Raw genomic sequence first — 11,852 nt, forward strand, 5'->3', positions numbered from 1 at the left:
GTGTAGAGACCCGGTTGAAATGCCAGCCAGACCACGCGCCCCTCTGCTCCGACCCTCCGATGGCCCAGTTCAGAGCGAGAATCGGCCGCTCTGCTGCTGTCACTTCCCTCCTCGCTCTCCCACCGGCTCGCGGAGGGCTGCACCTGCTGCCGCCCGCTGCTTTAATGCTCTTTCCCGTGGACCCTGTGACCAACTCTGTCACCTGCTCAGGGACTCAGCTCAGAAGTCACGTTCCGGAGCCGGCAGTGTGGCGTGGTGGGCGAAGCCGCTGCCTGCAGCTCCGGCATCCGGCATGGGTGCTGACTCAACACCAGCTGCCCCGCTTCCGATCCAGCTCCCTGCTAGTGCTCCCGGGAGGGCGGCAGAGGATGGTCCACTCATGTGGAGACCTGGAGGAGGCTCCTGGCTCCTGGCTTCAGCCTGGCTCAGCCCTGGCCATTGCGACCACTTGGGGCATGAACCAGTGGATGGAAGATCTCTCTCCCTCCCTCTCTAAAACCTTAAAAAAAAAGTCAGCTACCACTGAGACCCTGTCCTGACCCCGACATGAAATGCCAACCCTCTTCCCCCGCCTTCTCTGCTATGCACATGTGCCATCCACTGTTCCTGCCGCAAGGACATGCATCCCAGGAGGATAGCCACGGCTGGGGGGTAGAGCAGCGCCCCCCAAAGTTGGGGCTGCAAGAAGGGGTCCCCGCGGCCCCGGCAGGTGGAGGGCAGGCACCGCCCCCGCTCCGGCGCGGCTGGCCATCCCGGGGGCGGCTCCACTGCAGCCCCATCCCGGCTGCGGCCCAGGGCCTGCTCCGTGGACCTGGCTTGATTCCCTTTTGTCCCCAGGGTCTTGAGTGGCACATGACACACGTATGTTCCATGAAGTGTGGGACATGGGTTTCAGTGTCTGTGTGTGAAGACCCAGGCTTTGAGCACAAGGAGGACAGGCATGTCTAGAGAGCTGGGGGCTGGCTCCCCCCGCGACCTCCAGGTGACAACCGAAGAGCCACCAGGGAAAATTCACCTGGGGTACTTGTAGTCCAGGCATGAAAGCGTGGCCTAGGAGCAAGGCTTGACTCATCATGGACAAGCCATGGCTCAGCTCCATGTGCGGCCTGCTAGAGAGCCAGGGAGGGCACCGGGGGCCTTAAGGGCAGTGGAGGATGGCCCAAGTGCTTGGGCCCTGCACCCGCATGGGAGACCAGGAGGAAGCACCTCGCTCCCGGCTCCCCTTGCAGCTTAAGTCATGTGTGCTGCTTGCCTTGTCTGTGCAATGTGTCCACGCTGCTGACACGCATCCGTCAGGAGCCACAACACGCCAGGTGCGGCGCTGGGTCTTGGCCGCAGTGATTGAGAAGGCACGAAGGGCCGGCGTCTGGCCCACCAGTGAAGACCCTGCTTGGGGGGCTGGTGCCGGGGCAAAGTGGGTGAAGCCTCCACTCGTGGCTCCAGCATCTCATATGGGTGCTGGTGGGGGTCCTGACTGCTCCACGCCCCACCAGCTCCCTGCTGATGTGCCTGGGAGAACAGCGGAGGATGGGCCAAGTCCTGGGCCCCGGACCCACGCAGGAGATCCAGAAGTTCCTGGCTTCGGACCGGCCCCGCCCTGGCCATTGTGGCCATCTGGGGAGTGAACCGGTGGATGGGAAATCTCTCTCTCTCTCCCTCTGTAACTCTGCCTTCCAAATACATAAATAAATCTGAAAGAAAGAAATAAAGACTGCTTGGGACGCACGCATCCCGTATCGGAGCGCCTGGGTGTGAGTTCTAACTCTGCTCGACCCCAGCTTCCTGATAACGTGGATCCTGGGAGACAGCAGGTGACGAGGTCCCTGCCGCCCACACAGGAGACTTGGGTTGAGTTCCTGGTTCCTGACTTCGATGGCCCAGCCCTGGCCCTCGTGGGCGTTTGGAGCCAGCAGATGGGATGTGTCTCTCTCTCTCTTCTCTCTCTCTGCTCCCTCTCTCTCTCCTCTCTCTCTCTCTCCTCCCTCTCTCTCTCCTCTCTCTCTCTCCTCCCTCTCTCTCTCCTCTCTCTCTCTCCTCCCTCTCTCTCTCCTCTCTCTCTGTCCTACCTCTCTCTCCTCTCTCCTTCCTCTCTCTCTCCCTCCCCTCTCCTCTCTCTCTCTCCTCTCTCCCTCTCTCTCTCCTCTCTCTTCTCTCTCCTCTCTCTCCTCTCTCTCTCTTTCTCTCTCCTCCCTCTCTCTCTCTCCTCTCTCTCTTTCTCTCTCTCTCTCTCTCTCTCTCTCTCTCTCTCTCATAAATGTATAAATGCAGACGTGCTGACTAGGGGTGGGAAGAGTGGTGTAACTAAGTGGGCATACAAACACAGGGCAGGGTCGACAAGGGAGCTGCCCCGACACTGGCCATGGAACAGTTTTATTCTATCCAGCATTTTTATGGGTGACTTGGAGGAAGCTTCGAGAAACAGACTCCTCGGGGCTTCAAGTCCTGTATTAGCTGTGTTGTTGCTGCAGTAAAGCACCTGGGGCAGTGCACTCGTCCCCACGAAGGTTTCTTCAGCTCGTCAGTTTGGAGGCTGAAGTCTAAATGGCTCGGGCCACGGCAGCAGGCGGAGTGCGAGCAGACGAGCCACGGAGCAGAGAGACCGGGCCAAACCCAGGCTTGTGTGGAACCTTCCACGGTCATGACCTAGTGACCTGTGGCCCTGCCTTTGGGCCCCACCTCCCACTAGCACCATGCTGGGGCCCACACTATAACATAGGGGCCTTTGCGGGGACATCCAGACTAGCATCCGAGCCCCAGGGAGGGGTTCAGAGCTGGAAGTCAGCTCCACCAAGCGGAGTCTGGGAGTGACAAGTGGCCGAGAGCTGAAGCCAGGTTCCCCAAGTCAACAGCGCAGGCCCAGAGGGTCAGAGCCGCAGACGGGGCACACGTGGCCTGGGGGGGTTTGCTGATCAGACGTCCTGGAGGATACAGCCGTTCAGTCACTCAGCATTCATTCGCTCATTCAACCAATGATCCCTGGAGACTTTTGGGGCCAGGTACTGTTCTAGGCAATGGGGTGGAGAAACAGAACAAGGGGCTGGCACCGTGGTGTAGCGCATAGAGCCGCCGCCTGCAGTGCCGGCATCCCATATCCACCTCTGCACTGATCAGTCCGGCATGAGGCTGCCCCGGGGAGGTGTGGCCTGGGACGAGGGATGAGAAAGCTCATGCCCACGCCCAGGCGCGGGGGAACAAGTCCATCACTCCCGAGACATGTCGGGCCCTGCTCCACGGCAGCCACCCATGGAGAGGCCTTGAGAACCTGCGTGGGTGAAGGCAGGAGTCTTGCCAGGAAGATGGTGTGGCAAGTGCCAAGGTCCTGGGGCAGGGGGAGGCTTGGGTGCTCCAGGAACCCAGTGAGGGAGGGACAGGCAGGAGGGAGCTGGGAAGGCGGCGACCTTGGGGAGTCCTTGGGGTGCTCGGCTTTCCCTGGGAGTCGGCCCGGTGGCTCTGCGGGGTTCTGACCTAGTGCAGCTGGACCTCACACGTGACTTCTGTGCTGAGGCTGGGAGGGAAGGGAGACTGGAGGGCACCACGCCACAGCGACTGCCCAGCGAGAGTCCGCGGTGCCCAGCTCCCACGGAGCCTCAGAGGTGGAGGGACGCGACCTGCCGGCCGAGACCCGTTTCCTCTTCTGAAATCCCTGTTTCAGGAGGAGCTTTGACTAACTGGAGACTTAAGCAAGTCTGACGTCTTACTTTGGAAGCAGAGACGGCCGGTGCTGAGTGGCGAAACGCTCACAGGTCCTGAGATGTGGTAAACAGGCAGAAGTTAGTTTGGGATTACTGAGCCGGAAGTCACAGGCCCCCTGTGTCATTCCATCCTCCTACTTGTCAATCAAAATGCCCCTTTTCCCAGGATGCATCTGCTTTATCTGGGACCTGGGGAGAAGAGGCCATGAGGATACGGATATTGGGCTCCACACGGAGCTCATGGAGGTGCCGGCTCTTTCCCAAGTGGCTTTGCGCCTGGAGAGGCACCGCCCAGCTCACAAAGGAGACGAACGGCTGGGACTGGAGGCCTCTCTTCCACCACTGGCCGCGGCTGCAGGGGCTCCCCCCTCCGGCCCAGCCATGCCGGGTGTTTCTCTATGAAGGGCAGCCCCGTGCGTGTGTGTACGTGTGTGTGCATGTGTGTGCGTGTGCGCGCACGTGTGTGTGTGTGCATGTGTGTGTGCGGGTGCGTGTGTGTGTGTGTTCACTCTCTCACCTTTTGAATAAAATCTACCTTGTATATGTCAGCACTTAGAATTCTTATGACAAGAACCTGGAGTAAAAACAAACCAACCCCCCACTCAGCCACATCAGGGCTGTGGCTGCCCCCCGGGAATGCCCTGCTCCGCCACGAGGGGGGAAAAGCCGGGTCTCAGTTACAGGCAGCCGGAGATAAAGAGGCAGTTCTTCCCCGTTCTATTCACGGACACCCCTTCCCCAGTAAGAAACTCTGTATTATACCCACGTCCTGATGAGAATAAACTGAGCTTCAGGCAGGAGAAGCGGTTTGCTCAGGACCGTGTGATACTGAGCCAGGCTGGAATCCGGTGCCCCTGGGGACTCCTGCCTTCCATCTGTCCACTGCAGATCACCCTGCTGGCCTGGCGGGGCTGACTGGAGGGACCCCTGCGCAGCAGATGTGTGCACATGCTTAAGGCAGGGCAGGGCTCCACAATCAGCGGGGAGCCCGGGGTCCCTCACGGTGCTGAGTCGTGGGGCACACAGCAGGATGGGGCTCTGGTGCCTGTCCTGCCGCTGTCAGCGTCCTTGGGTGATCTGAGGCTGTTGCAAGGAGCCCCACCCTCCCTCAGGGGCACCGGGCCCAGCTGGGTGGGGGCAGGAAGCTGGCCGGTCACGCTGGCTCCAGGCGGGGTGGGCGCGAGAGGCTTCCGCAGCCTTGACCCAAACCTCCCAGCCAAACAAGCCCCTGGGGAGGGAAGAATGGAATCAATCTCTCGCTTGCTTCATGTGGCTGGGCGGGCGCATCAGCTCTGGGCCCTCCTTCTCTCCTCGCCATTCCCCTGGAGGCTGGGGCTGAGCCCTGAGGGGACTTGCTGGGGGTCTGTTGTCCCAGGATTGCAGGTGAACAGGGGCTGCAGAAGGAGGGGCTGCCAACCTGGGTCTGGGGGGCAGATGTGGAGCCCCCCCCCCCGCAACCTTGGCCCCAACTCCGCGTTTCTGTGCTTTGTGCCACTTCAGAGAAGTTGCTTTACCTCTGGGAGACTCGGTTTTTCTAGCTGTAAAATGGGAACCTGGAGGCCAACCTACAGGTCAGGGTTACCAAGCAGGGGGTAAGTAGATGAATGTCTGAAAAAGCCCGCCCCTGGGGCTGGTGCTAGGCACAGTGGCTAAGCCTCCACCTGAGGCGCCAGCATCCCCTCTGGGTGCCGGTTCAGGTCCCGGCTGCTCCTCTTCTGTGTGGTTCTCTGCTGTGGCCTGGGAGAGCAGGAGAAGACGGCCCAAGTGCTTGGGGCCCTGCACCCACGTGGGAGACCCGGAAGATGCTCCTGACTCTGACTTCAGATCGGCCCAGCTCTGGCTGTTGCGGCCATGTGGGGAGTGAACCAGTGGATGGAAGACCTCTGTCTCTCTGTCTTGCCCTCTCTCTCTCTCTAACTCTACATTTAAAATAATAAGCAAACCTTGGAGGAGGAGGAGGAGGAGGAGGAGGAGCGGGAAGAGGAAGAAGAGGAGGTGAAGAGGAAGAAGAAGATCCCGTCTGAGTCTTGTGCTCAGGCCTCGGAAACCGTGAGGAAGTGAGCCGTAGGGGTCGTGCCCCCTGGGCTCAGACACCAGCCTGTCACCTCCGGGCCGTGAACTCGGGAAAGAGCCTACATTTCCAAGGCTCTCTTTCCACATCTGTAAAGTACAGATAATAAACATACCATCATCGCAGTATTATTCTGAGAATTAAATGACGTAATTCATGAGCGGGCTTGGCACTTAGGATGAACTTGATAAATTATTCTGTTAAGGCTTTTCGGGGTTTAGGAGTGGAAAGCGCCGTGCCAGGAATGGTTTTTGGAAGGAACTGAAATCACTCACGCAGAACCTAATGGGGGCAAGATAAAGTTCTCCGTCGCAGTTCAAAACACAAGTTCTGTATAAATATTTTTCCGTTTCTGTCTCAGAGGAGCCACCCCCGCCCATAATAATAAGCTCACGGAACCTTCAGAGAAGAATGTCAGACGAGCAGACCTGGTGCGTGACAGCTTGTGGCACTCACTGCTCTGTTCTTTCCTCGTTCGACAAACCCTTATTGAGCACCGTCTGTTTACCTGGGGGTCCCTTGGGGTGAGGGAGGCCAGGGAGGAATTTCGGGGTCCTTGAGCCGACGAGTTCGCCACCAAGAGCCGTTCGGCCTTCCAATTGAAAGTTCAGATGCACAGCCTGAAACTGACTAAGAGGCTGGCTCCCCCCCAGCCAGAAACACGCTGGAAAATGGATCTTCTGGGATCCCTGTCCAACAGCCATTTCTTGGAATCGTAAATGTCTGAGGGCTGCTGCAATACTTGAGATTATCTTGTTTTCTTTGCCCATTGAAGCCAAGATTTGAATGTTACATCTGCGTGTGTATCTTTGATAATAAGAACCACATGTTGTCGGTGGAAATGACTGGAAATTACACTGAAGGTCAGAATGTGGGGTTTTAGATTCCCTCTTGGAAGGCAGCACTGAGAAACAAACACAAGACGTCGGGCCCGTCCATCACTTGGGGATGTCGCAACCCACAGGGCTCTGCCCGCTCCTGGCTCCAGGCACCTGCAGGGCACGAGGCGAGGAAGCATCTGGGTGAAGCCCCCGCCGCTTGGCGGCAGCGGCCCAGGACTGGAGGGAAAGGTCCACCTCGCTCTGAGCCCCTTCACTGCTCCGGAAGCGTCTACCTGCGGTCCACTGCCACGCACTGTCCTCCCACACCTGCTCCTCTTCCCACACTCCAAGTAAGTGGAGCGCCCGGTGCTGGAGGAGAGCCCAGCCCCTCCCCCATGCTGCCCCCATGCCAGTCAGGAGCTGGCCCTCCTCACTCTGATTTGCTACCCATGCTCGTCCCTTTGGCCCCTCCTGCGTGGGGTCCTCCGCCAGACCCCTCCTCTTGCCAACCCCACAGCCTGTCCTCACCTCCTCGTCCTCCCTCCCTCCAGCCAAACTGGTCTTTGGAAAAACCCAATCCCATTGGCCATGGCCTTTTTTTTTTTTTTTTTAAGATTTTTAATTTATTTATTTGAAAGATAGAGATAGAGAGAAGGAGAGAGAGAGAGAGAGAGAGAGAGAGAATCTTATATCCACTGGTTCACTCTCCAGATGGCCGGGTCTGGGCCAGTCCAAAGCCAGCAGCCAGGAGCTTCCGGGTCTCCCATGTGGGTGCAGGGGCCCAAGCACGTGGGCCATCTTCGGCAGCTTTCCCCGGGTGCAGGATCAAAAGTGGAGCAGCCGGGACTCAAGCCGGCTTAACATTCTATGCCTTTTTTTGAGAATTCATTTGGAACCAGAATCCATCTGTGTCCTCTGGTTGAGCGCCCCTTCCAAGAGAAATGCAAACAGCATCAACATCAACTCATACCTAAGGTTGAGCCAAAGAGAGGGCCTTCCTGGAGCTGTCTGCGGCCAGCCCATCCAGAGTGCAGGCTGAACCCAGTCCTTCTGCCTTTGTGTCCGGGCTAAGGGACCTGACGTTCCAGGCACCAGGGCTGGCACCTGTGCTGGGCAGGGCCCGGGACACGGAGGCCGCCCAGAGGCAATCCCCACCCATAAGAATGACTGACAGGCAGGTTTTCAGCAGGAGGGGCCGGAGGAAGGCGGCCAACTTGAGAAGGGCCTTTGAAGGTGGACCAAAGGGTTGGGGGGAGGCCTGGGGCTGGGGGCCTGCGTAACATTAGCCAGCCCGGGATGGCCAGCGCTGGGTTCCACACCCCCTCCCAAATCCTGCTGGCCTTGCACTCGGGATTTGTACTGGGGAGTCAGGATGGGGGTCAGAGACCACCTGCACCACCACCTCACCCCGTTCCTTCCCTAGAGTTGGCATCCTGGCCTGGGCTGGGAGCTCTGCCTACTGCAGCCGCCAGGGCTCCTGATAAATGATCGGCCCAGCTCTCTCCATTGCAGCCATTCGGGGAACAGATGGAAGATTCTCTCTCTGCCTTTCGAATAAATAAATAAACCTTAAATGATTAAAAAAAAAAAGGCTGTGTGGATGCCTTCATCAGTCAGATGCCAAGCAGCCCCCATCCCCAGCAAACCCTGCCCCCCCAGACAAGCATCTCTTTGGGGTCCTGGTGCTGAGGCCCCGGGGTGGCCATAGGCTGAGGTCTGGGAGGAGAAGTGCTCCCTATGGCTGCATTTACCATCAACAAACCCATCGCTGCTCCCCTCCGTCAACATGGGTGGCACACCCACGCCATGCACGAGTGTTTCAGAGAGTTCACCTCACCATAAATCCACCTGTGGTTCTCCTTTGGGAAGGCGGCCGAGGCTCTGGGCGCAGGAGGGTCACAGAGCTGACGGTGGGGCGGCCCCATGCAGGGGAGGCCGTGCTAAGGGGCCTGCTTCCAGCCACCCCCAACCGCAGTGGGGGCCCCTTGGTGGGAGGCCCCGTAATTGGTTCTGCATGGTGTTTGTTATGGTTTATGTCAAAACCAGAAAAAAAGAAGCCGGTGGGGAGCCCCGCAGTTGGAGGCCTCCCTGCGGGGGCGTCTCCACCAACCTGGTCCCAATTAGGGGCTGGGGGGGGGCTGGGGTCCTCACGTTTGTTTACCACTTGTGGAGCTCTCCGTCCCGACTCCACATCCCGGTTCTGGAGGCTCCTTTCCTTCTCCAGATGCGGCCTCGCAGAGGTGAGAAAGTGACGTCAGGCAGGGCTGGACACCGGCCGTTCAGCCTTGTCCTGGGGCCGGGCTCCAGGTGGACGGGGCCGACGCTCCGCCAGCTGGACACCTCTGTCGCTGGACGTCTTCAGCCAGGAGAGCACTAGCTGGGGGGGGGGGTGCTGGGAGGAGGCGGCGTCTGCCCTAGCAGTGGGCACCGCTTTGCCATCCTCCGTGGAAACGGCCTTGGCTCTGTGGCGGCCGAGCTGCTCAGGGCTCTCCCCGCCCCCACCCCAAGAATGCGCCTGTTTGTTTTTGTCATTTAACTTTTTTCCCTACCACCTGCAGAAATCACCAAGTGCTGACAGGTCTGAATCGGCTTTTCCGATGCTGGCCTGCTCGTTAGGATCAGCCTCTGGCCAAATGACGACCTCGGGCTGGAATGCGGGGTCAGCGGGGAGTCCTGCCTCCCGCGGCTCAGCTCGCTGCGGGGCTTTGCGGGCACCTGCTCCACGCCAGACCCTGCATCCCTTCCCTGCACACTGCGCCTGCGCCAGGCGATTGCACACTGTGTGGTGGGCACGGCGATCCTTGCACCACGTGGAAGCCGAGAAGACGGCGCTGGGGGGCGGTGGGCGGGGCGTCAAGCCACCCGCCCATGAGCCCACAGCCGCAGGCGAGCCACAGGACCGCGAGATCCCAATCTGGGGTGGTTTTGAGCGGCCTCCCTGGGGGCGGTGCTCGTGTCAGAGTGGAGGACAGACAAGTTTGGGACGTTCGCTTCTCAGCTCCAGGAAGTATGTTCCGAGGAGGAGGTGGGCTCCAGGAGGGCAACGGACCTCCCTCTCCCCCCAGCCCCAGCCCCACTCTGAGTCTCTGCTTTTCCAGGCCTACCCAGAATGGAGGGGGCAATGAAACCCCTACCCCACCCGCTGTTCCCAGGGGTGCCCAGCCTCCATGTGTCAACCAGGAAAACACCCCTAAGCTGCCCTGGGCCCCACTGCAGGGCTCCCTGGTGGCTGTGGCCCCCTGCCCGGGCACACAGCTCGGCCAGCTCACAGCCAGGCTGCCCATTCAGCCGCGGGCCTGGCATCCCTGGGCAGCAAGCAGCTTCCCCCGTGCCAGCCCTGCCCTCCCTTGAGTGGGAGGCTCGTCTCGGGGGTTCCCTGCGACACCACAGTGATGGGACAGGAGGACTGGGCACACAGGTGAAGCCCGAGTGTGGGCGGGTCCTGCGAGGTGCTTCTGTCACTGTCCCCAGTTAGCAGATGAAGAAGCTGCGGTTGTCCCTCAAGAAGACAGGAGCCATGGGACCGAGGTTTCTTTCTTTCTTTCTTTCTTTCTTTCTTTCTTTCTTTCTTTCTTTCTTTTTTTTAAGGCTGATTTATTTGAAAGGCAGAGTGACAGAGAGAGAGACAGATCTTCCATCTGCTGGTTCACTCCCCAGTGGCTGCACTAAGCTGGGGCTGGGCCAGGCCAAAGCAGAGAGCCCAGAACTCCATCTGTGGGTAACAGGGGCCCAAACACTTGGGCCATCCCCTGCTGCTTTCTCAAGCACGTTAGCAGAGAGCTGGATCGGAAGTGGAGCAGCTGGGACTTGAACTGACGCCCACACGGGATGCCAGTGTCGCAGGTGGATGCCCGACCTGCTGCATCACAGCGCCGGCCCCCCAAGGTTCTTTGAAGAAAGCCACGTGGAGCCCCATGGCAGATGCCTGGCAGTCTGGCAGGGCCCACAGGAAGGAAGGACCCTCACCCAATTCCCAGGGCGCCCTGGGAGGCTCCTCATTGGTGACTCAGACCACAAACTTAGTATTTGCTGAGACTAAGGCTGGCATTGCCACGTAGCCTGTTAAGCCGCCTCCTGCGATGCCATTTGGATGGCAATTTGTGTCCCAGCTGCTCCACTTCTGATCCAGCTCCCTGCTAATGGCCTGGGAAAGCAGCAGAAGATGGCCCAAGTCCTTGGGCCCCTGCACCCACATGGGAGACCCGGATGAAGCTTCTGGCTCCTGGCTTTGTCCTGGCTCAGCCCTGGCTGTTGTGGCCAAATGGGAAGTGAGCCAGCGGATGGAGGACCTCTCTCTCTGTCTCGCCCTCTCTCTGTCTGTAACTCTGCTTCTCTCTCTTCCTCTCTCTCTCCCTCTCTTTCTGGCTCTGGTGGCTGCAAAAATCCTGCATGGCCTCACCTACCCTGCTCTTCCTCACATCCATGGATGGCCCTGCGCTGCTGGGGTCCTGGGCGCGACACGGTCCTGCTGGGGGTAGGGAGACAGTGGACAGACACAGAAACCTTGTTCATCTCAACAAGCTCAGAGGCCATGTTCCCAGCAAAGCTCCCAGGAACCGCTCAGCACGGGGTGCTCAGTGAGTGCCGGCCGTGTCGCCTGGGCCCAGTGCCCAGCGCTGCAGCCCTGTACTGACTTGGGATGCCATCCATGGGCTGTGAGTCATGTCTGAGTGGCAGCTGGAGCCACACAATGAGGAGCCCTGCCTGGCTGTGTGCGCCAGGGTTCCAGCTCCTGCTGGGCGGTTCTGCCTGGGGGCAGTCAGCAGGTCTGGGGGGCGGGGTGCAGGGCGGGGCGCTGAGGGGAGTTGTTGAAGAGCTCTGTGGCAGCCACCAGGACCGAGCCAGGTTGTCCCTGGGCAGGAAGAAGGCTGGAGGCAGAACGAGCCTCGAGCTTCTCCCTGGCCTGGGCAGCTGGCGAGGGGGCGGTACCTTTCACAGAGGCAGGAAACACGGGAGAGGTGCCAGGTTCAAGGCAAAAACAGGAGCACTGGTTGGCCAGAGCCGCCGGAACACAAGGCCACAGGCCAGGAGCTGCAAGGTCAGGGGGCCGGCCGCCTGGTGCCTTCTGTCGCTCCCGACCTCCTCTGCTCACCATGCCTCAGGTTACTTTAGTGGCCACTGAAGACCCCATCGCCACACACGGTCACGCTCCACGGTGCTGGGGAGCGAGGCTGTGTCATCGGGGTCTGGGGCCGCGAGGGTCGGCCCCTACCAGCACGCGCAGAGTTCCGAACAGGCCGGGTTTGGAGCACGCCCCAGACATGCCGG

Source organism: Oryctolagus cuniculus, chromosome 11, assembly GCF_051225735.1.
Source record: "Oryctolagus cuniculus isolate XC-2025 breed Fujian yellow rabbit chromosome 11, ASM5122573v1, whole genome shotgun sequence".
Taxonomy (NCBI): domain Eukaryota; kingdom Metazoa; phylum Chordata; class Mammalia; order Lagomorpha; family Leporidae; genus Oryctolagus; species Oryctolagus cuniculus.